General features: G+C 45.4%; 7 non-coding genes and 4 pseudogenes across 7 annotated transcripts; all 11 read left to right on the forward strand.

The window, feature by feature from the left end:
* The first annotated feature begins 575 nt into the window (after positions 1-575).
* Positions 576-766, forward strand: LOC130310900 (U2 spliceosomal RNA). Its single transcript, XR_008859369.1, has one exon. It is a non-coding gene; the product is annotated as a U2 spliceosomal RNA (small nuclear RNA).
* Positions 767-2,853: 2,087 nt separating this feature from the next.
* Positions 2,854-3,044, forward strand: LOC130310901 (U2 spliceosomal RNA). The gene has a single exon (XR_008859370.1). It is a non-coding gene; the product is annotated as a U2 spliceosomal RNA (small nuclear RNA).
* Positions 3,045-5,131: 2,087 nt separating this feature from the next.
* On the forward strand, positions 5,132-5,322 carry LOC130310902 (U2 spliceosomal RNA). Its single transcript, XR_008859371.1, has one exon. It is a non-coding gene; the product is annotated as a U2 spliceosomal RNA (small nuclear RNA).
* A 2,089-nt stretch (positions 5,323-7,411) lies between these two features.
* On the forward strand, positions 7,412-7,571 carry LOC130310915 (U2 spliceosomal RNA; annotated as a pseudogene).
* Positions 7,572-8,264: 693 nt separating this feature from the next.
* Positions 8,265-8,445, forward strand: LOC130310912 (U2 spliceosomal RNA; annotated as a pseudogene).
* A 2,087-nt stretch (positions 8,446-10,532) lies between these two features.
* LOC130310903 (U2 spliceosomal RNA) lies at positions 10,533-10,723 on the forward strand. Its single transcript, XR_008859372.1, has one exon. It is a non-coding gene; the product is annotated as a U2 spliceosomal RNA (small nuclear RNA).
* A 2,090-nt stretch (positions 10,724-12,813) lies between these two features.
* Positions 12,814-13,004, forward strand: LOC130310904 (U2 spliceosomal RNA). Its single transcript, XR_008859373.1, has one exon. It is a non-coding gene; the product is annotated as a U2 spliceosomal RNA (small nuclear RNA).
* Positions 13,005-15,095: 2,091 nt separating this feature from the next.
* LOC130310905 (U2 spliceosomal RNA) lies at positions 15,096-15,286 on the forward strand. The gene has a single exon (XR_008859374.1). It is a non-coding gene; the product is annotated as a U2 spliceosomal RNA (small nuclear RNA).
* A 2,081-nt stretch (positions 15,287-17,367) lies between these two features.
* LOC130310918 (U2 spliceosomal RNA) lies at positions 17,368-17,500 on the forward strand (annotated as a pseudogene).
* Positions 17,501-22,526: 5,026 nt separating this feature from the next.
* On the forward strand, positions 22,527-22,730 carry LOC130310911 (U2 spliceosomal RNA; annotated as a pseudogene).
* Positions 22,731-24,820: 2,090 nt separating this feature from the next.
* LOC130310906 (U2 spliceosomal RNA) lies at positions 24,821-25,011 on the forward strand. The gene has a single exon (XR_008859375.1). It is a non-coding gene; the product is annotated as a U2 spliceosomal RNA (small nuclear RNA).
* The last annotated feature ends 1,596 nt before the right edge of the window (positions 25,012-26,607 follow it).

Consider the following 26,607-nt stretch of genomic DNA (forward strand, 5'->3'; position numbering starts at 1 on the left):
AACCCAGCTTTGTTGTGTATGTAACCATAGGGATTTGTGATGTCACCTAGAACCTTCACAGCAGCGACAGCTTTATGAGGAGCATCAGCACTGCTCTGCCTGAGCAGAACCATCACCGCCATAGGTTGTCAAATAACCCGGATTTAACCCACACAGGTAAGTCCAATGGGGTGCAGGCATGTCCTCTATGCTTACAGCTTCCCGTGGGTGTTGGTTTGATACCGTTTGGGGACAGCCAAGGAGGCATCTGCAGGCAACAAAGGTAGGTGTGTGCTTGTGTGTGTGTTTCCTATGCAGATCCTAAGCCCAGTGTCACATGCAAGTAGGAGGAGTAAGAAGGGTTCCTGGCAAATCCGGGTTATGGATTGCATTTAAAAAGGCCCCGTGGGAGTGCAATGGGCCCCTGTCTTGCTGCTTAGCAATAATGGTATGGGTTTAGGTTCTGCTGTGTGTACTGGTGGTTGACTGCCCCCCAGCCCAGAGTGTGCATGGAAAATTGTCTGGCAGCCTCCCTGACAGCAAGCAGTGATAGTGCCCATGAAGGGGACCTTGTTGGGCCCGCCCCTTTCACGGTTATCGCTTCTCGGCCTTTTGGCTAAGATCAAGTGTAGTATCTGTTCTTATCAGTTTAATATCTGATACGTCCCCTATCTGGGGACCATATATTAAATGGATTTTTGAGAACGGGGGCCGATTTCGAAGCTTGCTTCCGTCGCCCTATGCATTGACCCGATATGGCAGTATCTTCGGGTACAGTGCACCACCCCCTTACAGGGTTAAAAAGAAAGATTCCTACTTTCATTGCTACCTGCTTGCTGGCTAGCCAGCTAGCCAGCCCTGTGGGCCTTGCTGCTGCTGCAGCCAAAAAACAAAAGGTGGTGCTGCTGCTGCTTCTGCTGCTTCTGCTTCTGCTTGTGTCTGGCCCCTGTTGGAGCGTCCAGGCACAGGACTTCTGCTGCTGCTGACTAAATGGCCTCCTTAATTGGATCATTTGAGTAGCCAGCACACCTGTGCAGGTAGGGCATGACATGATAGGCAGCTGCCTTGATAGCGGGTGGGTGCTGAATGTTCCTAATTGACAAAATAAGATTAATGCTTATGAAGAAATATAAAATCTCATCCCTTCCCCAATATCGCGCCACACCCCTACCCCTTAATTCCCTGGTTGAACTTGATGGACATATGTCTTTTTTCGACCGTACTAACTATGTAACTATGTAACATAACATGGGGGGGGGGGGTCTCCTGGCTGTTCACACAGGTGTGTCATTGCTGTACATTGACCATGCATTGCTTCTGTGGTATTGCAAAGGCAAAGACAAATGCTTCCAGCCATCCATTGCACTAATGGATTGGTCATCAGCTGGCTGTCTATGTCCCGCATCAATATAGACCAAAGTACAGAGGGTTAGGCTATGCTATTGTGCACCTACCTGATGCATCAGAAGGTGCGAGGCCCTTGCTAAATTCTGTGCACAGACTTTGAGATCTATGCTTTAGACTGTATCTAAACCTGCTCCAACATGGACTGACATTCTGGCCTACTTTCAGCCGATGCGACTTGTCTGTCGCTGAACAGTCGCTTTTTATGTATTCAGCACCTATGTATAATGTTGTAAAAATGCTCTAGAAGCTAAAGTCGCAGAAATGTCACACATATTTGGCCTGCAACTTTCTGTGCGACAAATTCAGACAGGAAAAATCAGTATAAATCCTTAGAAAATTATCCCCCAGTGTCTCCATCTGCTGGCGGTATTGAATAAGCATTGCTGCACTGATGGGGTATGCATTAGACGAAAAAAAAGAAGAAAAAGAAGAATAATACGCCCAGAAAAGAGGCGAAAAGGAGAAAAACGTAAAAAAACGTGAAAAAAAAGTAAGAGGAAGAGAAGGGAAAAAAAGGTGGAAATGGGTTTAAAAGTGATTTCGGCGGAGAAATATATATATATATATATATATATATATATATATATATATATATGCGCACACACACACATAGATATAAACGTATTCTCCGTTGAGATATTGCAGCCGCTGCTGTGTCCAGGCCCAGGAGCCTTAGCACTGTGCTGTGATGTCACTCAATACCACTGACATCACTAGGTGTAAACAACATCTCTCCTTTGCTGTGTATGTGACTATGGAGCTGTTTGGTGATGTCGTCTATTACGGCCTTCATAGAAGCAACAGGAGATTGTTGCATCCATCTTGAACCCTCAGAACTACAGTGCTATGATGTCACTCACTTCCACAGGCCTTGCAGAGTGTAAACAACAACAACCCAGCTTTGTTGTGTATGTAACCATAGGGATTTGTGATGTCACCTAGAACCTTCACAGCAGCGACAGCTTTATGAGGAGCATCAGCACTGCTCTGCCTGAGCAGAACCATCACCGCCATAGGTTGTCAAATAACCCGGATTTAACCCACACAGGTAAGTCCAATGGGGTGCAGGCATGTCCTCTATGCTTACAGCTTCCCGTGGGTGTTGGTTTGATACCGTTTGGGGACAGCCAAGGAGGCATCTGCAGGCAACAAAGGTAGGTGTGTGCTTGTGTGTGTGTTTCCTATGCAGATCCTAAGCCCAGTGTCACATGCAAGTAGGAGGAGTAAGAAGGGTTCCTGGCAAATCCGGGTTATGGATTGCATTTAAAAAGGCCCCGTGGGAGTGCAATGGGCCCCTGTCTTGCTGCTTAGCAATAATGGTATGGGTTTAGGTTCTGCTGTGTGTACTGGTGGTTGACTGCCCCCCAGCCCAGAGTGTGCATGGAAAATTGTCTGGCAGCCTCCCTGACAGCAAGCAGTGATAGTGCCCATGAAGGGGACCTTGTTGGGCCCGCCCCTTTCACGGTTATCGCTTCTCGGCCTTTTGGCTAAGATCAAGTGTAGTATCTGTTCTTATCAGTTTAATATCTGATACGTCCCCTATCTGGGGACCATATATTAAATGGATTTTTGAGAACGGGGGCCGATTTCGAAGCTTGCTTCCGTCGCCCTATGCATTGACCCGATATGGCAGTATCTTCGGGTACAGTGCACCACCCCCTTACAGGGTTAAAAAGAAAGATTCCTACTTTCATTGCTACCTGCTTGCTGGCTAGCCAGCTAGCCAGCCCTGTGGGCCTTGCTGCTGCTGCAGCCAAAAAACAAAAGGTGGTGCTGCTGCTGCTTCTGCTGCTTCTGCTTCTGCTTGTGTCTGGCCCCTGTTGGAGCGTCCAGGCACAGGACTTCTGCTGCTGCTGACTAAATGGCCTCCTTAATTGGATCATTTGAGTAGCCAGCACACCTGTGCAGGTAGGGCATGACATGATAGGCAGCTGCCTTGATAGCGGGTGGGTGCTGAATGTTCCTAATTGACAAAATAAGATTAATGCTTATGAAGAAATATAAAATCTCATCCCTTCCCCAATATCGCGCCACACCCCTACCCCTTAATTCCCTGGTTGAACTTGATGGACATATGTCTTTTTTCGACCGTACTAACTATGTAACTATGTAACATAACATGGGGGGGGGGGGTCTCCTGGCTGTTCACACAGGTGTGTCATTGCTGTACATTGACCATGCATTGCTTCTGTGGTATTGCAAAGGCAAAGACAAATGCTTCCAGCCATCCATTGCACTAATGGATTGGTCATCAGCTGGCTGTCTATGTCCCGCATCAATATAGACCAAAGTACAGAGGGTTAGGCTATGCTATTGTGCACCTACCTGATGCATCAGAAGGTGCGAGGCCCTTGCTAAATTCTGTGCACAGACTTTGAGATCTATGCTTTAGACTGTATCTAAACCTGCTCCAACATGGACTGACATTCTGGCCTACTTTCAGCCGATGCGACTTGTCTGTCGCTGAACAGTCGCTTTTTATGTATTCAGCACCTATGTATAATGTTGTAAAAATGCTCTAGAAGCTAAAGTCGCAGAAATGTCACACATATTTGGCCTGCAACTTTCTGTGCGACAAATTCAGACAGGAAAAATCAGTATAAATCCTTAGAAAATTATCCCCCAGTGTCTCCATCTGCTGGCGGTATTGAATAAGCATTGCTGCACTGATGGGGTATGCATTAGACGAAAAAAAAGAAGAAAAAGAAGAATAATACGCCCAGAAAAGAGGCGAAAAGGAGAAAAACGTAAAAAAACGTGAAAAAAAAGTAAGAGGAAGAGAAGGGAAAAAAAGGTGGAAATGGGTTTAAAAGTGATTTCGGCGGAGAAATATATATATATATATATATATATATATATATATATATATATATGCGCACACACACACATAGATATAAACGTATTCTCCGTTGAGATATTGCAGCCGCTGCTGTGTCCAGGCCCAGGAGCCTTAGCACTGTGCTGTGATGTCACTCAATACCACTGACATCACTAGGTGTAAACAACATCTCTCCTTTGCTGTGTATGTGACTATGGAGCTGTTTGGTGATGTCGTCTATTACGGCCTTCATAGAAGCAACAGGAGATTGTTGCATCCATCTTGAACCCTCAGAACTACAGTGCTATGATGTCACTCACTTCCACAGGCCTTGCAGAGTGTAAACAACAACAACCCAGCTTTGTTGTGTATGTAACCATAGGGATTTGTGATGTCACCTAGAACCTTCACAGCAGCGACAGCTTTATGAGGAGCATCAGCACTGCTCTGCCTGAGCAGAACCATCACCGCCATAGGTTGTCAAATAACCCGGATTTAACCCACACAGGTAAGTCCAATGGGGTGCAGGCATGTCCTCTATGCTTACAGCTTCCCGTGGGTGTTGGTTTGATACCGTTTGGGGACAGCCAAGGAGGCATCTGCAGGCAACAAAGGTAGGTGTGTGCTTGTGTGTGTGTTTCCTATGCAGATCCTAAGCCAAGTGTCACATGCAAGTAGGAGGAGTAAGAAGGGTTCCTGGCAAATCCGGGTTATGGATTGCATTTAAAAAGGCCCCGTGGGAGTGCAATGGGCCCCTGTCTTGCTGCTTAGCAATAATGGTATGGGTTTAGGTTCTGCTGTGTGTACTGGTGGTTGACTGCCCCCCAGCCCAGAGTGTGCATGGAAAATTGTCTGGCAGCCTCCCTGACAGCAAGCAGTGATAGTGCCCATGAAGGGGACCTTGTTGGGCCCGCCCCTTTCACGGTTATCGCTTCTCGGCCTTTTGGCTAAGATCAAGTGTAGTATCTGTTCTTATCAGTTTAATATCTGATACGTCCCCTATCTGGGGACCATATATTAAATGGATTTTTGAGAACGGGGGCCGATTTCGAAGCTTGCTTCCGTCGCCCTATGCATTGACCCGATATGGCAGTATCTTCGGGTACAGTGCACCACCCCCTTACAGGGTTAAAAAGAAAGATTCCTACTTTCATTGCTACCTGCTTGCTGGCTAGCCAGCTAGCCAGCCCTGTGGGCCTTGCTGCTGCTGCAGCCAAAAAACAAAAGGTGGTGCTGCTGCTGCTTCTGCTGCTTCTGCTTCTGCTTGTGTCTGGCCCCTGTTGGAGCGTCCAGGCACAGGACTTCTGCTGCTGCTGACTAAATGGCCTCCTTAATTGGATCATTTGAGTAGCCAGCACACCTGTGCAGGTAGGGCATGACATGATAGGCAGCTGCCTTGATAGCGGGTGGGTGCTGAATGTTCCTAATTGACAAAATAAGATTAATGCTTATGAAGAAATATAAAATCTCATCCCTTCCCCAATATCGCGCCACACCCCTACCCCTTAATTCCCTGGTTGAACTTGATGGACATATGTCTTTTTTCGACCGTACTAACTATGTAACTATGTAACATAACATGGGGGGGGGGGGTCTCCTGGCTGTTCACACAGGTGTGTCATTGCTGTACATTGACCATGCATTGCTTCTGTGGTATTGCAAAGGCAAAGACAAATGCTTCCAGCCATCCATTGCACTAATGGATTGGTCATCAGCTGGCTGTCTATGTCCCGCATCAATATAGACCAAAGTACAGAGGGTTAGGCTATGCTATTGTGCACCTACCTGATGCATCAGAAGGTGCGAGGCCCTTGCTAAATTCTGTGCACAGACTTTGAGATCTATGCTTTAGACTGTATCTAAACCTGCTCCAACATGGACTGACATTCTGGCCTACTTTCAGCCGATGCGACTTGTCTGTCGCTGAACAGTCGCTTTTTATGTATTCAGCACCTATGTATAATGTTGTAAAAATGCTCTAGAAGCTAAAGTCGCAGAAATGTCACACATATTTGGCCTGCAACTTTCTGTGCGACAAATTCAGACAGGAAAAATCAGTATAAATCCTTAGAAAATTATCCCCCAGTGTCTCCATCTGCTGGCGGTATTGAATAAGCATTGCTGCACTGATGGGGTATGCATTAGACGAAAAAAAAGAAGAAAAAGAAGAATAATACGCCCAGAAAAGAGGCGAAAAGGAGAAAAACGTAAAAAAACGTGAAAAAAAAGTAAGAGGAAGAGAAGGGAAAAAAAGGTGGAAATGGGTTTAAAAGTGATTTCGGCGGAGAAATATATATATATATATATATATATATATATATATATATATATATATGCGCACACACACACATAGATATAAACGTATTCTCCGTTGAGATATTGCAGCCGCTGCTGTGTCCAGGCCCAGGAGCCTTAGCACTGTGCTGTGATGTCACTCAATACCACTGACATCACTAGGTGTAAACAACATCTCTCCTTTGCTGTGTATGTGACTATGGAGCTGTTTGGTGATGTCGTCTATTACGGCCTTCATAGAAGCAACAGGAGATTGTTGCATCCATCTTGAACCCTCAGAACTACAGTGCTATGATGTCACTCACTTCCACAGGCCTTGCAGAGTGTAAACAACAACAACCCAGCTTTGTTGTGTATGTAACCATAGGGATTTGTGATGTCACCTAGAACCTTCACAGCAGCGACAGCTTTATGAGGAGCATCAGCACTGCTCTGCCTGAGCAGAACCATCACCGCCATAGGTTGTCAAATAACCCGGATTTAACCCACACAGGTAAGTCCAATGGGGTGCAGGCATGTCCTCTATGCTTACAGCTTCCCGTGGGTGTTGGTTTGATACCGTTTGGGGACAGCCAAGGAGGCATCTGCAGGCAACAAAGGTAGGTGTGTGCTTGTGTGTGTGTTTCCTATGCAGATCCTAAGCCCAGTGTCACATGCAAGTAGGAGGAGTAAGAAGGGTTCCTGGCAAATCCGGGTTATGGATTGCATGTAAAAAGGCCCCGTGGGAGTGCAATGGGCCCCTGTCTTGCTGCTTAGCAATAATGGTATGGGTTTAGGTTCTGCTGTGTGTACTGGTGGTTGACTGCCCCCCAGCCCAGAGTGTGCATGGAAAATTGTCTGGCAGCCTCCCTGACAGCAAGCAGTGATAGTGCCCATGAAGGGGACCTTGTTGGGCCCGCCCCTTTCACGGTTATCGCTTCTCGGCCTTTTGGCTAAGATCAAGTGTAGTATCTGTTCTTATCAGTTTTCATGCTGGTGGGGATGGGTGCTGCATGGAGGATGCAGGTGTACCAGGGCTTTCCGGGGCTGGTTCTGAGGAATCAGCTCGACGGCTGCCCCGATGTGACCTGTTCCCTCCGGGTCTCGCCATGAGGCTGAGAGGGTCTAGAGCCGAGGTACTTTTGTGCCTCGGGGAGTGGTGACCCCGAGGTGCCGAAACTCACTGGGAGAATAGACTCACTGAGTTGAAGCACGGGCACCATAATCTCTTCACCTTGTGGCACTCACCTCTTGATTCCCGGCCTTCTGGCTAGGATCAGAGAAATTTTTATAGATCCGGCCGGATGTCCGGGCAGTATATCTGCACACATTCACTTATTTATTTCTTTTTTGTCTCACTGTGTCACTTTTTGCGTGTTGTGTGTTCACAGGATTTGTCAGGATGCGGTAGCCCTTCTGGGTGTCCCTCCTGGCGGTCTAGGGGAGGTGTGTGTGGCCATTAGGTTCCGCACCTCCCTGCAAACACCCCGGGTACTCCTGCTTTGGCAGGGTACCTACCGTAATCGGCTCTGCGGGCAGATACCTTGGCGAACGCCAAGGGGGATGCCGGGAGCATTTGTGGTCCCCTAGTAGCTTCGGCGAAAAGGGACATTGAACCTGGAACCTCGCAGGTACCTTTTGGTCCGGAGGCGAAGGGTAAGGTTTGTTGGGGGGCCTCTCTCCTATCGGAGAAGGGCTTGCGATAGACCGCATCCTTTGTGCACGTTTTTTTAGTGTAACACGTTTGCACTTTTTCTTGCACTTTGGGTGAATCGAAAGCACGTTCCTCGGCTTTAAAAAAAAAAAAAAAAAAATCTGTTCTTATCAGTTTAATATCTGATACGTCCCCTATCTGGGGACCATATATTAAATGGATTTTTGAGAACGGGGGCCGATTTCGAAGCTTGCTTCCGTCGCCCTATGCATTGACCCGATATGGCAGTATCTTCGGGTACAGTGCACCACCCCCTTACAGGGTTAAAAAGAAAGATTCCTACTTTCATTGCTACCTGCTTGCTGGCTAGCCAGCTAGCCAGCCCTGTGGGCCTTGCTGCTGCTGCAGCCAAAAAACAAAAGGTGGTGCTGCTGCTGCTTCTGCTGCTTCTGCTTCTGCTTGTGTCTGGCCCCTGTTGGAGCGTCCAGGCACAGGACTTCTGCTGCTGCTGACTAAATGGCCTCCTTAATTGGATCATTTGAGTAGCCAGCACACCTGTGCAGGTAGGGCATGACATGATAGGCAGCTGCCTTGATAGCGGGTGGGTGCTGAATGTTCCTAATTGACAAAATAAGATTAATGCTTATGAAGAAATATAAAATCTCATCCCTTCCCCAATATCGCGCCACACCCCTACCCCTTAATTCCCTGGTTGAACTTGATGGACATATGTCTTTTTTCGACCGTACTAACTATGTAACTATGTAACATAACATGGGGGGGGGGGGTCTCCTGGCTGTTCACACAGGTGTGTCATTGCTGTACATTGACCATGCATTGCTTCTGTGGTATTGCAAAGGCAAAGACAAATGCTTCCAGCCATCCATTGCACTAATGGATTGGTCATCAGCTGGCTGTCTATGTCCCGCATCAATATAGACCAAAGTACAGAGGGTTAGGCTATGCTATTGTGCACCTACCTGATGCATCAGAAGGTGCGAGGCCCTTGCTAAATTCTGTGCACAGACTTTGAGATCTATGCTTTAGACTGTATCTAAACCTGCTCCAACATGGACTGACATTCTGGCCTACTTTCAGCCGATGCGACTTGTCTGTCGCTGAACAGTCGCTTTTTATGTATTCAGCACCTATGTATAATGTTGTAAAAATGCTCTAGAAGCTAAAGTCGCAGAAATGTCACACATATTTGGCCTGCAACTTTCTGTGCGACAAATTCAGACAGGAAAAATCAGTATAAATCCTTAGAAAATTATCCCCCAGTGTCTCCATCTGCTGGCGGTATTGAATAAGCATTGCTGCACTGATGGGGTATGCATTAGACGAAAAAAAAGAAGAAAAAGAAGAATAATACGCCCAGAAAAGAGGCGAAAAGGAGAAAAACGTAAAAAAACGTGAAAAAAAAGTAAGAGGAAGAGAAGGGAAAAAAAGGTGGAAATGGGTTTAAAAGTGATTTCGGCGGAGAAATATATATATATATATATATATATATATATATATATATATATATGCGCACACACACACATAGATATAAACGTATTCTCCGTTGAGATATTGCAGCCGCTGCTGTGTCCAGGCCCAGGAGCCTTAGCACTGTGCTGTGATGTCACTCAATACCACTGACATCACTAGGTGTAAACAACATCTCTCCTTTGCTGTGTATGTGACTATGGAGCTGTTTGGTGATGTCGTCTATTACGGCCTTCATAGAAGCAACAGGAGATTGTTGCATCCATCTTGAACCCTCAGAACTACAGTGCTATGATGTCACTCACTTCCACAGGCCTTGCAGAGTGTAAACAACAACAACCCAGCTTTGTTGTGTATGTAACCATAGGGATTTGTGATGTCACCTAGAACCTTCACAGCAGCGACAGCTTTATGAGGAGCATCAGCACTGCTCTGCCTGAGCAGAACCATCACCGCCATAGGTTGTCAAATAACCCGGATTTAACCCACACAGGTAAGTCCAATGGGGTGCAGGCATGTCCTCTATGCTTACAGCTTCCCGTGGGTGTTGGTTTGATACCGTTTGGGGACAGCCAAGGAGGCATCTGCAGGCAACAAAGGTAGGTGTGTGCTTGTGTGTGTGTTTCCTATGCAGATCCTAAGCCAAGTGTCACATGCAAGTAGGAGGAGTAAGAAGGGTTCCTGGCAAATCCGGGTTATGGATTGCATTTAAAAAGGCCCCGTGGGAGTGCAATGGGCCCCTGTCTTGCTGCTTAGCAATAATGGTATGGGTTTAGGTTCTGCTGTGTGTACTGGTGGTTGACTGCCCCCCAGCCCAGAGTGTGCATGGAAAATTGTCTGGCAGCCTCCCTGACAGCAAGCAGTGATAGTGCCCATGAAGGGGACCTTGTTGGGCCCGCCCCTTTCACGGTTATCGCTTCTCGGCCTTTTGGCTAAGATCAAGTGTAGTATCTGTTCTTATCAGTTTAATATCTGATACGTCCCCTATCTGGGGACCATATATTAAATGGATTTTTGAGAACGGGGGCCGATTTCGAAGCTTGCTTCCGTCGCCCTATGCATTGACCCGATATGGCAGTATCTTCGGGTACAGTGCACCACCCCCTTACAGGGTTAAAAAGAAAGATTCCTACTTTCATTGCTACCTGCTTGCTGGCTAGCCAGCTAGCCAGCCCTGTGGGCCTTGCTGCTGCTGCAGCCAAAAAACAAAAGGTGGTGCTGCTGCTGCTTCTGCTGCTTCTGCTTCTGCTTGTGTCTGGCCCCTGTTGGAGCGTCCAGGCACAGGACTTCTGCTGCTGCTGACTAAATGGCCTCCTTAATTGGATCATTTGAGTAGCCAGCACACCTGTGCAGGTAGGGCATGACATGATAGGCAGCTGCCTTGATAGCGGGTGGGTGCTGAATGTTCCTAATTGACAAAATAAGATTAATGCTTATGAAGAAATATAAAATCTCATCCCTTCCCCAATATCGCGCCACACCCCTACCCCTTAATTCCCTGGTTGAACTTGATGGACATATGTCTTTTTTCGACCGTACTAACTATGTAACTATGTAACATAACATGGGGGGGGGGGGGTCTCCTGGCTGTTCACACAGGTGTGTCATTGCTGTACATTGACCATGCATTGCTTCTGTGGTATTGCAAAGGCAAAGACAAATGCTTCCAGCCATCCATTGCACTAATGGATTGGTCATCAGCTGGCTGTCTATGTCCCGCATCAATATAGACCAAAGTACAGAGGGTTAGGCTATGCTATTGTGCACCTACCTGATGCATCAGAAGGTGCGAGGCCCTTGCTAAATTCTGTGCACAGACTTTGAGATCTATGCTTTAGACTGTATCTAAACCTGCTGCAACATGGACTGACATTCTGGCCTACTTTCAGCCGATGCGACTTGTCTGTCGCTGAACAGTCGCTTTTTATGTATTCAGCACCTATGTATAATGTTGTAAAAATGCTCTAGAAGCTAAAGTCGCAGAAATGTCACACATATTTGGCCTGCAACTTTCTGTGCGACAAATTCAGACAGGAAAAATCAGTATAAATCCTTAGAAAATTATCCCCCAGTGTCTCCATCTGCTGGCGGTATTGAATAAGCATTGCTGCACTGATGGGGTATGCATTAGACGAAAAAAAAGAAGAAAAAGAAGAATAATACGCCCAGAAAAGAGGCGAAAAGGAGAAAAACGTAAAAAAACGTGAAAAAAAAGTAAGAGGAAGAGAAGGGAAAAAAAGGTGGAAATGGGTTTAAAAGTGATTTCGGCGGAGAAATATATATATATATATATATATATATATATATATATATATATATATGCGCACACACACACATAGATATAAACGTATTCTCCGTTGAGATATTGCAGCCGCTGCTGTGTCCAGGCCCAGGAGCCTTAGCACTGTGCTGTGATGTCACTCAATACCACTGACATCACTAGGTGTAAACAACATCTCTCCTTTGCTGTGTATGTGACTATGGAGCTGTTTGGTGATGTCGTCTATTACGGCCTTCATAGAAGCAACAGGAGATTGTTGCATCCATCTTGAACCCTCAGAACTACAGAGCTATGATGTCACTCACTTCCACAGGCCTTGCAGAGTGTAAACAACAACAACCCAGCTTTGTTGTGTATGTAACCATAGGGATTTGTGATGTCACCTAGAACCTTCACAGCAGCGACAGCTTTATGAGGAGCATCAGCACTGCTCTGCCTGAGCAGAACCATCACCGCCATAGGTTGTCAAATAACCCGGATTTAACCCACACAGGTAAGTCCAATGGGGTGCAGGCATGTCCTCTATGCTTACAGCTTCCCGTGGGTGTTGGTTTGATACCGTTTGGGGACAGCCAAGGAGGCATCTGCAGGCAACAAAGGTAGGTGTGTGCTTGTGTGTGTGTTTCCTATGCAGATCCTAAGCCCAGTGTCACATGCAAGTAGGAGGAGTAAGAAGGGTTCCTGGCAAATCCGGGTTATGGATTGCATTTAAAAAGGCCCCGTGGGAGTGCAATGGGCCCCTGTCTTGCTGCTTAGCAATAATGGTATGGGTTTAGGTTCTGCTGTGTGTACTGGTGGTTGACTGCCCCCCAGCCCAGAGTGTGCATGGAAAATTGTCTGGCAGCCTCCCTGACAGCAAGCAGTGATAGTGCCCATGAAGGGGACCTTGTTGGGCCCGCCCCTTTCACGGTTATCGCTTCTCGGCCTTTTGGCTAAGATCAAGTGTAGTATCTGTTCTTATCAGTTTAATATCTGATACGTCCCCTATCTGGGGACCATATATTAAATGGATTTTTGAGAACGGGGGCCGATTTCGAAGCTTGCTTCCGTCGCCCTATGCATTGACCCGATATGGCAGTATCTTCGGGTACAGTGCACCACCCCCTTACAGGGTTAAAAAGAAAGATTCCTACTTTCATTGCTACCTGCTTGCTGGCTAGCCAGCTAGCCAGCCCTGTGGGCCTTGCTGCTGCTGCAGCCAAAAAACAAAAGGTGGTGCTGCTGCTGCTTCTGCTGCTTCTGCTTCTGCTTGTGTCTGGCCCCTGTTGGAGCGTCCAGGCACAGGACTTCTGCTGCTGCTGACTAAATGGCCTCCTTAATTGGATCATTTGAGTAGCCAGCACACCTGTGCAGGTAGGGCATGACATGATAGGCAGCTGCCTTGATAGCGGGTGGGTGCTGAATGTTCCTAATTGACAAAATAAGATTAATGCTTATGAAGAAATATAAAATCTCATCCCTTCCCCAATATCGCGCCACACCCCTACCCCTTAATTCCCTGGTTGAACTTGATGGACATATGTCTTTTTTCGACCGTACTAACTATGTAACTATGTAACATAACATGGGGGGGGGGGGTCTCCTGGCTGTTCACACAGGTGTGTCATTGCTGTACATTGACCATGCATTGCTTCTGTGGTATTGCAAAGGCAAAGACAAATGCTTCCAGCCATCCATTGCACTAATGGATTGGTCATCAGCTGGCTGTCTATGTCCCGCATCAATATAGACCAAAGTACAGAGGGTTAGGCTATGCTATTGTGCACCTACCTGATGCATCAGAAGGTGCGAGGCCCTTGCTAAATTCTGTGCACAGACTTTGAGATCTATGCTTTAGACTGTATCTAAACCTGCTCCAACATGGACTGACATTCTGGCCTACTTTCAGCCGATGCGACTTGTCTGTCGCTGAACAGTCGCTTTTTATGTATTCAGCACCTATGTATAATATTGTAAAAATGCTCTAGAAGCTAAAGTCGCAGAAATGTCACACATATTTGGCCTGCAACTTTCTGTGCGACAAATTCAGACAGGAAAAATCAGTATAAATCCTTAGAAAATTATCCCCCAGTGTCTCCATCTGCTGGCGGTATTGAATAAGCATTGCTGCACTGATGGGGTATGCATTAGACGAAAAAAAAGAAGAAAAAGAAGAATAATACGCCCAGAAAAGAGGCGAAAAGGAGAAAAACGTAAAAAAACGTGAAAAAAAAGTAAGAGGAAGAGAAGGGAAAAAAAGGTGGAAATGGGTTTAAAAGTGATTTCGGCGGAGAAATATATATATATATATATATATATATATATATATATATATATATATATGCGCACACACACACATAGATATAAACGTATTCTCCGTTGAGATATTGCAGCCGCTGCTGTGTCCAGGCCCAGGAGCCTTAGCACTGTGCTGTGATGTCACTCAATACCACTGACATCACTAGGTGTAAACAACATCTCTCCTTTGCTGTGTATGTGACTATGGAGCTGTTTGGTGATGTCGTCTATTACGGCCTTCATAGAAGCAACAGGAGATTGTTGCATCCATCTTGAACCCTCAGAACTACAGTGCTATGATGTCACTCACTTCCACAGGCCTTGCAGAGTGTAAACAACAACAACCCAGCTTTGTTGTGTATGTAACCATAGGGATTTGTGATGTCACCTAGAACCTTCACAGCAGCGACAGCTTTATGAGGAGCATCAGCACTGCTCTGCCTGAGCAGAACCATCACCGCCATAGGTTATCAAATAACCCGGATTTAACCCACACAGGTAAGTCCAATGGGGTGCAGGCATGTCCTCTATGCTTACAGCTTCCCGTGGGTGTTGGTTTGATACCGTTTGGGGACAGCCAAGGAGGCATCTGCAGGCAACAAAGGTAGGTGTGTGCTTGTGTGTGTGTTTCCTATGCAGATCCTAAGCCCAGTGTCACATGCAAGTAGGAGGAGTAAGAAGGGTTCCTGGCAAATCCGGGTTATGGATTGCATTTAAAAAGGCCCCGTGGGAGTGCAATGGGCCCCTGTCTTGCTGCTTAGCAATAATGGTATGGGTTTAGGTTCTGCTGTGTGTACTGGTGGTTGACTGCCCCCCAGCCCAGAGTGTGCATGGAAAATTGTCTGGCAGCCTCCCTGACAGCAAGCAGTGATAGTGCCCATGAAGGGGACCTTGTTGGGCCCGCCCCTTTCACGGTTATCGCTTCTCGGCCTTTTGGCTAAGATCAAGTGTAGTATCTGTTCTTATCAGTTTAATATCTGATACGTCCCCTATCTGGGGACCATATATTAAATGGATTTTTGAGAACGGGGGCCGATTTCGAAGCTTGCTTCCGTCGCCCTATGCATTGACCCGATATGGCAGTATCTTCGGGTACAGTGCACCACCCCCTTACAGGGTTAAAAAGAAAGATTCCTACTTTCATTGCTACCTGCTTGCTGGCTAGCCAGCTAGCCAGCCCTGTGGGCCTTGCTGCTGCTGCAGCCAAAAAACAAAAGGTGGTGCTGCTGCTGCTTCTGCTGCTTCTGCTTCTGCTTGTGTCTGGCCCCTGTTGGAGCGTCCAGGCACAGGACTTCTGCTGCTGCTGACTAAATGGCCTCCTTAATTGGATCATTTGAGTAGCCAGCACACCTGTGCAGGTAGGGCATGACATGATAGGCAGCTGCCTTGATAGCGGGTGGGTGCTGAATGTTCCTAATTGACAAAATAAGATTAATGCTTATGAAGAAATATAAAATCTCATCCCTTCCCCAATATCGCGCCACACCCCTACCCCTTAATTCCCTGGTTGAACTTGATGGACATATGTCTTTTTTCGACCGTACTAACTATGTAACTATGTAACATAACATGGGGGGGGGGTCTCCTGGCTGTTCACACAGGTGTGTCATTGCTGTACATTGACCATGCATTGCTTCTGTGGTATTGCAAAGGCAAAGACAAATGCTTCCAGCCATCCATTGCACTAATGGATTGGTCATCAGCTGGCTGTCTATGTCCCGCATCAATATAGACCAAAGTACAGAGGGTTAGGCTATGCTATTGTGCACCTACCTGATGCATCAGAAGGTGCGAGGCCCTTGCTAAATTCTGTGCACAGACTTTGAGATCTATGCTTTAGACTGTATCTAAACCTGCTCCAACATGGACTGACATTCTGGCCTACTTTCAGCCGATGCGACTTGTCTGTCGCTGAACAGTCGCTTTTTATGTATTCAGCACCTATGTATAATGTTGTAAAAATGCTCTAGAAGCTAAAGTCGCAGAAATGTCACACATATTTGGCCTGCAACTTTCTGTGCGACAAATTCAGACAGGAAAAATCAGTATAAATCCTTAGAAAATTATCCCCCAGTGTCTCCATCTGCTGGCGGTATTGAATAAGCATTGCTGCACTGATGGGGTATGCATTAGACGAAAAAAAAGAAGAAAAAGAAGAATAATACGCCCAGAAAAGAGGCGAAAAGGAGAAAAACGTAAAAAAACGTGAAAAAAAAGTAAGAGGAAGAGAAGGGAAAAAAAGGTGGAAATGGGTTTAAAAGTGATTTCGGCGGAGAAATATATATATATATATATATATATATATATATATATATATGCGCACACACACACATAGATATAAACGTATTCTCCGTTGAGATATTGCAGCCGCTGCTGTGTCCAGGCCCAGGAGCCTTAGCACTGTGCTGTGATGTCACTCAATACCACTGACATCACTAGGTGTAAACAACATCTCTCCTTTGCTGTGTATGTGACTATGGAGCTGTTTGGTGATGTCGTCTATTACGGCCTTCATAGAAGCAACAGGAGATTGTTGCATCCATCTTGAACCCTCAGAACTACAGTGCTATGATGTCACTCACTTCCACAGGCCTTGCAGAGTGTAAACAACAACAACCCAGCTTTGTTGTGTATGTAACCATAGGGATTTGTGATGTCACCTAGAACCTTCACAGCAGCGACAGCTTTATGAGGAGCATCAGCACTGCTCTGCCTGAGCAGAACCATCACCGCCATAGGTTGTCAAATAACCCGGATTTAACCCACACAGGTAAGTCCAATGGGGTGCAGGCATGTCCTCTATGCTTACAGCTTCCCGTGGGTGTTGGTTTGATACCGTTTGGGGACAGCCAAGGAGGCATCTGCAGGCAACAAAGGTAGGTGTGTGCTTGTGTGTGTGTTTCCTATGCAGATCCTAAGCCCAGTGTCACATGCAAGTAGGAGGAGTAAGAAGGGTTCCTGGCAAATCCGGGTTATGGATTGCATTTAAAAAGGCCCCGTGGGAGTGCAATGGGCCCCTGTCTTGCTGCTTAGCAATAATGGTATGGGTTTAGGTTCTGCTGTGTGTACTGGTGGTTGACTGCCCCCCAGCCCAGAGTGTGCATGGAAAATTGTCTGGCAGCCTCCCTGACAGCAAGCAGTGATAGTGCCCATGAAGGGGACCTTGTTGGGCCCGCCCCTTTCACGGTTATCGCTTCTCGGCCTTTTGGCTAAGATCAAGTGTAGTAATACAGGAGATCTGGTCGGAAGGTACTCGGGTACCCCTCTCCTCGGCCTTGTGGGATCGCCCAGGTTTATTGCCTGGGCTTCACCCACTTGTTGCTATTGGGGAGAGGGCCTAGTCCCAGGGTAACGAGTAGCGATCGCCTCTCAAGACCTTCGGGTGGAGAGAGGTTAGAACCATGGATGATGATCCGGATCCAGGTTCTGTGCCGGCATACGCAAGGATCAAAAACACCGTGAGAATCATTCTCACGGATGATACCAAAAGGGCGGACGATTTGAAATTCGTAGTAGAGGACGTGCTCGGAGGAGTTTTCGGAATACAGAAGGGCGAAATATTGGCAATCCAGGACTACCCGAAGCGTAAAATTTTTGATGTGACGTTCACACAAAATGGCATCCACAGAGATTTTGTTACCAGAGCTGCTGCGAGTAAAGACAAAAAGCTTCAGGGTGTCCGGATTATTGAGCACGTTCTAGACGATATTAAGCTGGTGGTAGTAAAGATGTATTCCCCTTTCGCCAACCTACACGATGTTGAGTTGTTTTTACAAGTCTATTTTAGTAAGGTTGAGTGCAGAGGAAAAATCATGAACAGCTGTGGCATCTGGACATCTAAGTGGAGATTTCAGGTTACATGCAAAAAAGATGACAGATTGCCAGGGGGAATACAACTACCACCAGCTCGTTTTAAAATAAATAATATGTGTGGCGACCTCTTTTTTGCGGGGATGCCAAGCTACTGCAGGAAGTGTCACAGATATGGACACACAAAAGAAAACTGTGAAAGTACATGCAAAAAATGTGGTAGCACACAGCACGAGACAGAGAAATGCACAAGAGGAGGGAGGTGCAATTTCTGTCAACAATTCGGTCACCTTTTCTCCTCTTGTCCCCACAGACATAGGACGGAGCAGCAGTGGCAACCCTGGAGGCAGCAAGGACAGCAACCGGGACACCAGCCGAGGCAAGCAGAGCCAGTGATTACCCCCCCACAAGAGGTAAGCAGTGAGATGGAGAAGGAGAAAGACCCCCCTCAGGCAAAAGGAGGGGACCCTAAAGAGCAGAGGATGGCCAAAAAACGTGCAAGTGGTGGAAAAACTGGCCCCCAGGAGCATGCTGGGTTAAGAGAGGAGCGGACGGCGGCCGAATCCGCTCCTCAGCAACCTCTGGCTCAGGGTCCCCCTGAGAGCGATGATCCGGGTGGAGAGGTGAAGGTTAAAAGGCGGAGGGGCTCCAGAAGACTCTATTCGGAGGCGGTCCAGGGGGAGCCGATGGAAGTACCTGCGGATGCAGGGAACCCAAGTGACGTTCCTCCACAGGTCCCCATAGGGGATACCCCCCCTCCTCCCTGCCAGGAGGAGGTTTCAGGGGTGACCGTCTCTGAGGTACCAGAGACGGAACTAAGTGAACACCCGACCCCTATGGAGGGGCAAGAGGTGGAAGAACCCAATGAGTCTGGAGCCCTGATTGCCAGGATGCCCGAGAACAACTATGCCTCAATCATGATGGAGGAGGGGGGTCGGCTGAGTGATGGTGCCTCCTCTCCTGCTTCCTCTATGCGTACAGTTGAGTCAGATTTTGGGGGGTATGAGGCTTCGGAGGGGGAATCAGAGGTGTAAGACGTTTTCTTGTACATTCCCATGGCTGAGTTGTCCGGTCTGTCCTTGAACGTGAGAAGTGTGAGCACCAGAGTAAGAAGGGTTGCCCTATTTAATTACTTGTCGGTTTTTGCTGCTTCCGTCCTTTTCCTGCAGGAATGTGGCATCCCGCACAGATTAAATTATAAAGAATATGAAGATGATTGGGTGCACGGTCCATCAGTCTGGTCTGGATCAAATGAGTCCAGATCAGCAGGGGTCGCCATACTTTTTAAAGGGAACGTTTTAATTGAGAGTTTTAACGAAATTTTACCAGGCAGAATTTTATTGGTCAACGCTTTTATTAATGGTATTAAATGGCAGTTTTTAAATTTTTATGGTTCTCCTGATAAGAATGAAAGAATAAAAATGTTGGAGATTTTACCCCTTTTTATTAACAATTCTAGTCCTCTTGTTTTATCAGGTGATTTTAATTGTATTTTAAGGGGAGAACGCCGTTTTTCGAACGCAGTGAGTAGGAACTATGATAAGACGTCTTTTATGTTAAAAAACTTGATTTTAGATTTTAATCTCACTGATGTTTTTAAAAAATGTAATTTTAACGTACCAGAGGAAGACGGTGTTACCTGGAGCAATGCAAGCTGTAGCTCCAGGATAGATTTTATTTTTTGTTCTTATCAAGTACTGCCTTTTAACTGTGATCTTTTTACCAATGTTTTTTCTGACCATAAATTATTGTATTTTAAAGTTAAAAGTGATTTTAAAAAGAGATCTGGTAGGAATGCCTGGAAGTTAAACGTGTCCCTTTTAGAAGATCCGCAGGTTTTATCAGATTTTATCACCTTTTACAAGGAATGCAGACGAGTAAAAGACCCCAACACTCCCACCAGTATCTGGTGGGAAAAAATGAAACTAAAAATAAAAGAATTTTTTATCCGTGTTGGGGTTAGGAAAGCTAAAGAAAAACGTGAATTTTATAATATCCTAAATACTCGTCTGCAAACCCTGTACAAATTCAGAGCACATGGGATGGAGGTGGAGAAGGAGGTACATGATCTTAAAAAAGAAATAACTAAGTGCCTGGAGCAGAAAGGAAAAGAAATTATCTTTAGGTCTCGAATACAGCATCTTGAGGAAAACGAGACCTGCTCCAGGTATTTTTTTAAGAAAATACATGAAAATAGAAGGTTAATAGAAAACATTGAAGGAGTGAATGATGTACAGGGTATTTTAAAAAAGGTGCAAGAGTTTTATGCGGATCTTTTTAATGTAAAACACATTGATGAATGTTTTATGAATGACTCGTTAAAGGAGATCACCAATTTTTTAGATCCTGTCTCACAGTCTTTTTTATTGCAGAATATTTCAGAGCAGGAGATTTTAGAGACCGTCAAGAGTTTTAAAACAGGTAAAGTGCCTGGGCCGGATGGTATACCCATTGAATTTTATGTTACTTTTTATGGTATTTTAAAAGAAGATTTGTTCTCCCTTTTTACGGAAGTCTTTAAGTCTAAAATCCTCCCAGGCTCATGGAAGAAGGGTGATGTCTCCCTGCTATTCAAAAAGGGAGACCGGTCGGAACTCAAAAACTGGAGACCAATCACCCTTCTGAACTGCGACTATAAAATAATGGCGAAACTGTGTGCTAACCGCTTAAAGAACGTAATCCATAAAATAATTCATACAAACCAAGTCTGTGGGGTGCCTGGGAGGAGTTTATGGGAGAACCTAAACCTTTTAAAGGATGTAATTAGCGACACCAAATTAAGAAAAGGAAAGCTGGCGGTTTTATCCATAGATTTTGAAAAAGCTTTCGACAGGGTGTCACATTTTTATCTTTTTAAGGTTTTAGAGAAAATGGGTATACCTGATGGCTTTTTATTGTCTCTTAGAGCTTTTTATGATAACTGTACTAGTAAAATTTTAGTAAATGGTTTTAAGACACAGGGCGTGATTTTAAATTCCGGAGTGAAGCAGGGGTGTCCCTTGTCCCCACTACTCTTCATTTGCGCAATAGAGCCTCTTTTATGTACAATACGAAAGGATAAGCAGATCCATGGAGTCCCCCTGCCAGGAGGAGGGGGACTAGAGGCGAAGGTAGTGGGGTACATGGACGATGTTGCGGTGTTTTGCAGGGACACCCCATCGCTTCAGAAGACGCTAAAACAGATTCAATATTTTAATTGTGCCTCCGGTTTTAAAGTCAATTTTAACAAAAGTAACATTTTAAACATAGGCGGAATGCCTTTGTATGATGTGCCCGTCCCTGTGTCTGAGTCGGTGCAGATTTTAGGTGTCTCCTTTGACGAGTCTAATAATGGTTTTAATAGCTGGGACTTGGTGGCTCAAAAAATAAATAAGAAAATATGTATGTGGAACATGCGAGAACTTACAATGGAAGGGAAGGTTTTAATTACAAAAATGGTGCTTTTACCTATTTTATTGTATTTAAGTCTGGTTTTCCCACCCCCCGAAATGGTTCTAAAGAAAATAACAAAAGCTTGTTTTACTTTCTTTTGGAGTTCTAAGAGCGAAAAATTAAAGAGACAAATTGTGATAAAACCGAACTCCAGGGGCGGTAAGGATTTTCCAGATTTTAAAGCTTTCCTTTTAATAAAGTTTTTTAGCATGTGTTTTACTACTGTTTTTAAAGATAGCTACTGGTCTTATTTTGTTCGTTTTAATACTGGTTATTTTATGCGGAGGAACGGCTGGTTTTCTACAGTTTTAAGTTGCCCTTATTCTTTGAATTTACCCCCTCAATACATGATTTTAGGAAAAATTTTAAACTTATATAATTTTAAAGGTAAAAGTGTTCAGGATCTGTGCAATAGCAAAAAACTACTAAAGGAAATAAAAGAAACCAGTACCGTGACTCCCATCAAAAATTTTAACGAACAGAAGTGTATACAGATTTGGAAGATGTTGAGTATTAATTATCTTTTTAATTCACAGAAGGACCTGGCCTGGAGCTGCGCACACGAGTGTCTTCCATGCCGGGCATTCCAGCACCGAAGAGGATTATCCAACTCTGCAACCTGCCCGAGGGAGGGATGCCGACAAGAGGAGACCGTGCACCATCTAATATGGACTTGTTTTTACTCGCAGAAAATATGGACAAAGATACTCCCTCTGGTAAAAAGGATAACTGGACTAAAAGACTTAAATATTGCAGTGGTTTTTTATGGTTGCCTGGAATGCCCAACACGGACTCAAGAGACTATTGCATGGAAGATCATAAACTGTGTGAAGGCAGCTCTGTGGAAGGCCAGGAATATTTTATTGTTCAAGCATGAGGTTTTATCTGTGAAGGACATTTTATCTATCTGTTTTTATGAAATGTACCAGTACTATCTTTTAGACAAGAAGAGATTTCCGCTTTTATCTAGAAAATGGTTTTTAAAAGAATGGAATTCTATCTTGTAAAGCCACCAAGTGCCCATTTTATGTTTTAATATGTTGTAAATATGTTATTTATATGTAACTGTATTTATTGACATATTTGCACAACTTTGTTAACATTATTTAATTTTTAATAAAGTTGCCCCCGTAAGGGTAGTCAAGTTAAAAAAAAAATCTGTTCTTATCAGTTTAATATCTGATACGTCCCCTATCTGGGGACCATATATTAAATGGATTTTTGAGAACGGGGGCCGATTTCGAAGCTTGCTTCCGTCGCCCTATGCATTGACCCGATATGGCAGTATCTTCGGGTACAGTGCACCACCCCCTTACAGGGTTAAAAAGAAAGATTCCTACTTTCATTGCTACCTGCTTGCTGGCTAGCCAGCTAGCCAGCCCTGTGGGCCTTGCTGCTGCTGCAGCCAAAAAACAAAAGGTGGTGCTGCTGCTGCTTCTGCTGCTTCTGCTTCTGCTTGTGTCTGGCCCCTGTTGGAGCGTCCAGGCACAGGACTTCTGCTGCTGCTGACTAAATGGCCTCCTTAATTGGATCATTTGAGTAGCCAGCACACCTGTGCAGGTAGGGCATGACATGATAGGCAGCTGCCTTGATAGCGGGTGGGTGCTGAATGTTCCTAATTGACAAAATAAGATTAATGCTTATGAAGAAATATAAAATCTCATCCCTTCCCCAATATCGCGCCACACCCCTACCCCTTAATTCCCTGGTTGAACTTGATGGACATATGTCTTTTTTCGACCGTACTAACTATGTAACTATGTAACATAACATGGGGGGGGGGGTCTCCTGGCTGTTCACACAGGTGTGTCATTGCTGTACATTGACCATGCATTGCTTCTGTGGTATTGCAAAGGCAAAGACAAATGCTTCCAGCCATCCATTGCACTAATGGATTGGTCATCAGCTGGCTGTCTATGTCCCGCATCAATATAGACCAAAGTACAGAGGGTTAGGCTATGCTATTGTGCACCTACCTGATGCATCAGAAGGTGCGAGGCCCTTGCTAAATTCTGTGCACAGACTTTGAGATCTATGCTTTAGACTGTATCTAAACCTGCTCCAACATGGACTGACATTCTGGCCTACTTTCAGCCGATGCGACTTGTCTGTCGCTGAACAGTCGCTTTTTATGTATTCAGCACCTATGTATAATGTTGTAAAAATGCTCTAGAAGCTAAAGTCGCAGAAATGTCACACATATTTGGCCTGCAACTTTCTGTGCGACAAATTCAGACAGGAAAAATCAGTATAAATCCTTAGAAAATTATCCCCCAGTGTCTCCATCTGCTGGCGGTATTGAATAAGCATTGCTGCACTGATGGGGTATGCATTAGACGAAAAAAAAGAAGAAAAAGAAGAATAATACGCCCAGAAAAGAGGCGAAAAGGAGAAAAACGTAAAAAAACGTGAAAAAAAAGTAAGAGGAAGAGAAGGGAAAAAAAGGTGGAAATGGGTTTAAAAGTGATTTCGGCGGAGAAATATATATATATATATATATATATATATATATATATATATATATATATGCGCACACACACACATAGATATAAACGTATTCTCCGTTGAGATATTGCAGCCGCTGCTGTGTCCAGGCCCAGGAGCCTTAGCACTGTGCTGTGATGTCACTCAATACCACTGACATCACTAGGTGTAAACAACATCTCTCCTTTGCTGTGTATGTGACTATGGAGCTGTTTGGTGATGTCGTCTATTACGGCCTTCATAGAAGCAACAGGAGATTGTTGCATCCATCTTGAACCCTCAGAACTACAGTGCTATGATGTCACTCACTTCCACAGGCCTTGCAGAGTGTAAACAACAACAACCCAGCTTTGTTGTGTATGTAACCATAGGGATTTGTGATGTCACCTAGAACCTTCACAGCAGCGACAGCTTTATGAGGAGCATCAGCACTGCTCTGCCTGAGCAGAACCATCACCGCCATAGGTTGTCAAATAACCCGGATTTAACCCACACAGGTAAGTCCAATGGGGTGCAGGCATGTCCTCTATGCTTACAGCTTCCCGTGGGTGTTGGTTTGATACCGTTTGGGGACAGCCAAGGAGGCATCTGCAGGCAACAAAGGTAGGTGTGTGCTTGTGTGTGTGTTTCCTATGCAGATCCTAAGCCCAGTGTCACATGCAAGTAGGAGGAGTAAGAAGGGTTCCTGGCAAATCCGGGTTATGGATTGCATTTAAAAAGGCCCCGTGGGAGTGCAATGGGCCCCTGTCTTGCTGCTTAGCAATAATGGTATGGGTTTAGGTTCTGCTGTGTGTACTGGTGGTTGACTGCCCCCCAGCCCAGAGTGTGCATGGAAAATTGTCTGGCAGCCTCCCTGACAGCAAGCAGTGATAGTGCCCATGAAGGGGACCTTGTTGGGCCCGCCCCTTTCACGGTTATCGCTTCTCGGCCTTTTGGCTAAGATCAAGTGTAGTATCTGTTCTTATCAGTTTAATATCTGATACGTCCCCTATCTGGGGACCATATATTAAATGGATTTTTGAGAACGGGGGCCGATTTCGAAGCTTGCTTCCGTCGCCCTATGCATTGACCCGATATGGCAGTATCTTCGGGTACAGTGCACCACCCCCTTACAGGGTTAAAAAGAAAGATTCCTACTTTCATTGCTACCTGCTTGCTGGCTAGCCAGCTAGCCAGCCCTGTGGGCCTTGCTGCTGCTGCAGCCAAAAAACAAAAGGTGGTGCTGCTGCTGCTTCTGCTGCTTCTGCTTCTGCTTGTGTCTGGCCCCTGTTGGAGCATCCAGGCACAGGACTTCTGCTGCTGCTGACTAAATGGCCTCCTTAATTGGATCATTTGAGTAGCCAGCACACCTGTGCAGGTAGGGCATGACATGATAGGCAGCTGCCGTGATAGCGGGTGGGTGCTGAATGTTCCTAATTGACAAAATAAGATTAATGCTTATGAAGAAATATAAAATCTCATCCCTTCCCCAATATCGCGCCACACCCCTACCCCTTAATTCCCTGGTTGAACTTGATGGACATATGTCTTTTTTCGACCGTACTAACTATGTAACTATGTAACATAACATGGGGGGGGGGGTCTCCTGGCTGTTCACACAGGTGTGTCATTGCTGTACATTGACCATGCATTGCTTCTGTGGTATTGCAAAGGCAAAGACAAATGCTTCCAGCCATCCATTGCACTAATGGATTGGTCATCAGCTGGCTGTCTATGTCCCGCATCAATATAGACCAAAGTACAGAGGGTTAGGCTATGCTATTGTGCACCTACCTGATGCATCAGAAGGTGCGAGGCCCTTGCTAAATTCTGTGCACAGACTTTGAGATCTATGCTTTAGACTGTATCTAAACCTGCTCCAACATGGACTGACATTCTGGCCTACTTTCAGCCGATGCGACTTGTCTGTCGCTGAACAGTCGCTTTTTATGTATTCAGCACCTATGTATAATGTTGTAAAAATGCTCTAGAAGCTAAAGTCGCAGAAATGTCACACATATTTGGCCTGCAACTTTCTGTGCGACAAATTCAGACAGGAAAAATCAGTATAAATCCTTAGAAAATTATCCCCCAGTGTCTCCATCTGCTGGCGGTATTGAATAAGCATTGCTGCACTGATGGGGTATGCATTAGACGAAAAAAAAGAAGAAAAAGAAGAATAATACGCCCAGAAAAGAGGCGAAAAGGAGAAAAACGTAAAAAAACGTGAAAAAAAAGTAAGAGGAAGAGAAGGGAAAAAAAGGTGGAAATGGGTTTAAAAGTGATTTCGGCGGAGAAATATATATATATATATATATATATATATATATATATATATATATGCGCACACACACACATAGATATAAACGTATTCTCCGTTGAGATATTGCAGCCGCTGCTGTGTCCAGGCCCAGGAGCCTTAGCACTGTGCTGTGATGTCACTCAATACCACTGACATCACTAGGTGTAAACAACATCTCTCCTTTGCTGTGTATGTGACTATGGAGCTGTTTGGTGATGTCGTCTATTACGGCCTTCATAGAAGCAACAGGAGATTGTTGCATCCATCTTGAACCCTCAGAACTACAGTGCTATGATGTCACTCACTTCCACAGGCCTTGCAGAGTGTAAACAACAACAACCCAGCTTTGTTGTGTATGTAACCATAGGGATTTGTGATGTCACCTAGAACCTTCACAGCAGCGACAGCTTTATGAGGAGCAT

The sequence above is a fragment of the Hyla sarda genome, unplaced genomic scaffold (assembly GCF_029499605.1).
Source record: "Hyla sarda isolate aHylSar1 unplaced genomic scaffold, aHylSar1.hap1 scaffold_1603, whole genome shotgun sequence".
NCBI lineage: Eukaryota > Metazoa > Chordata > Amphibia > Anura > Hylidae > Hyla > Hyla sarda.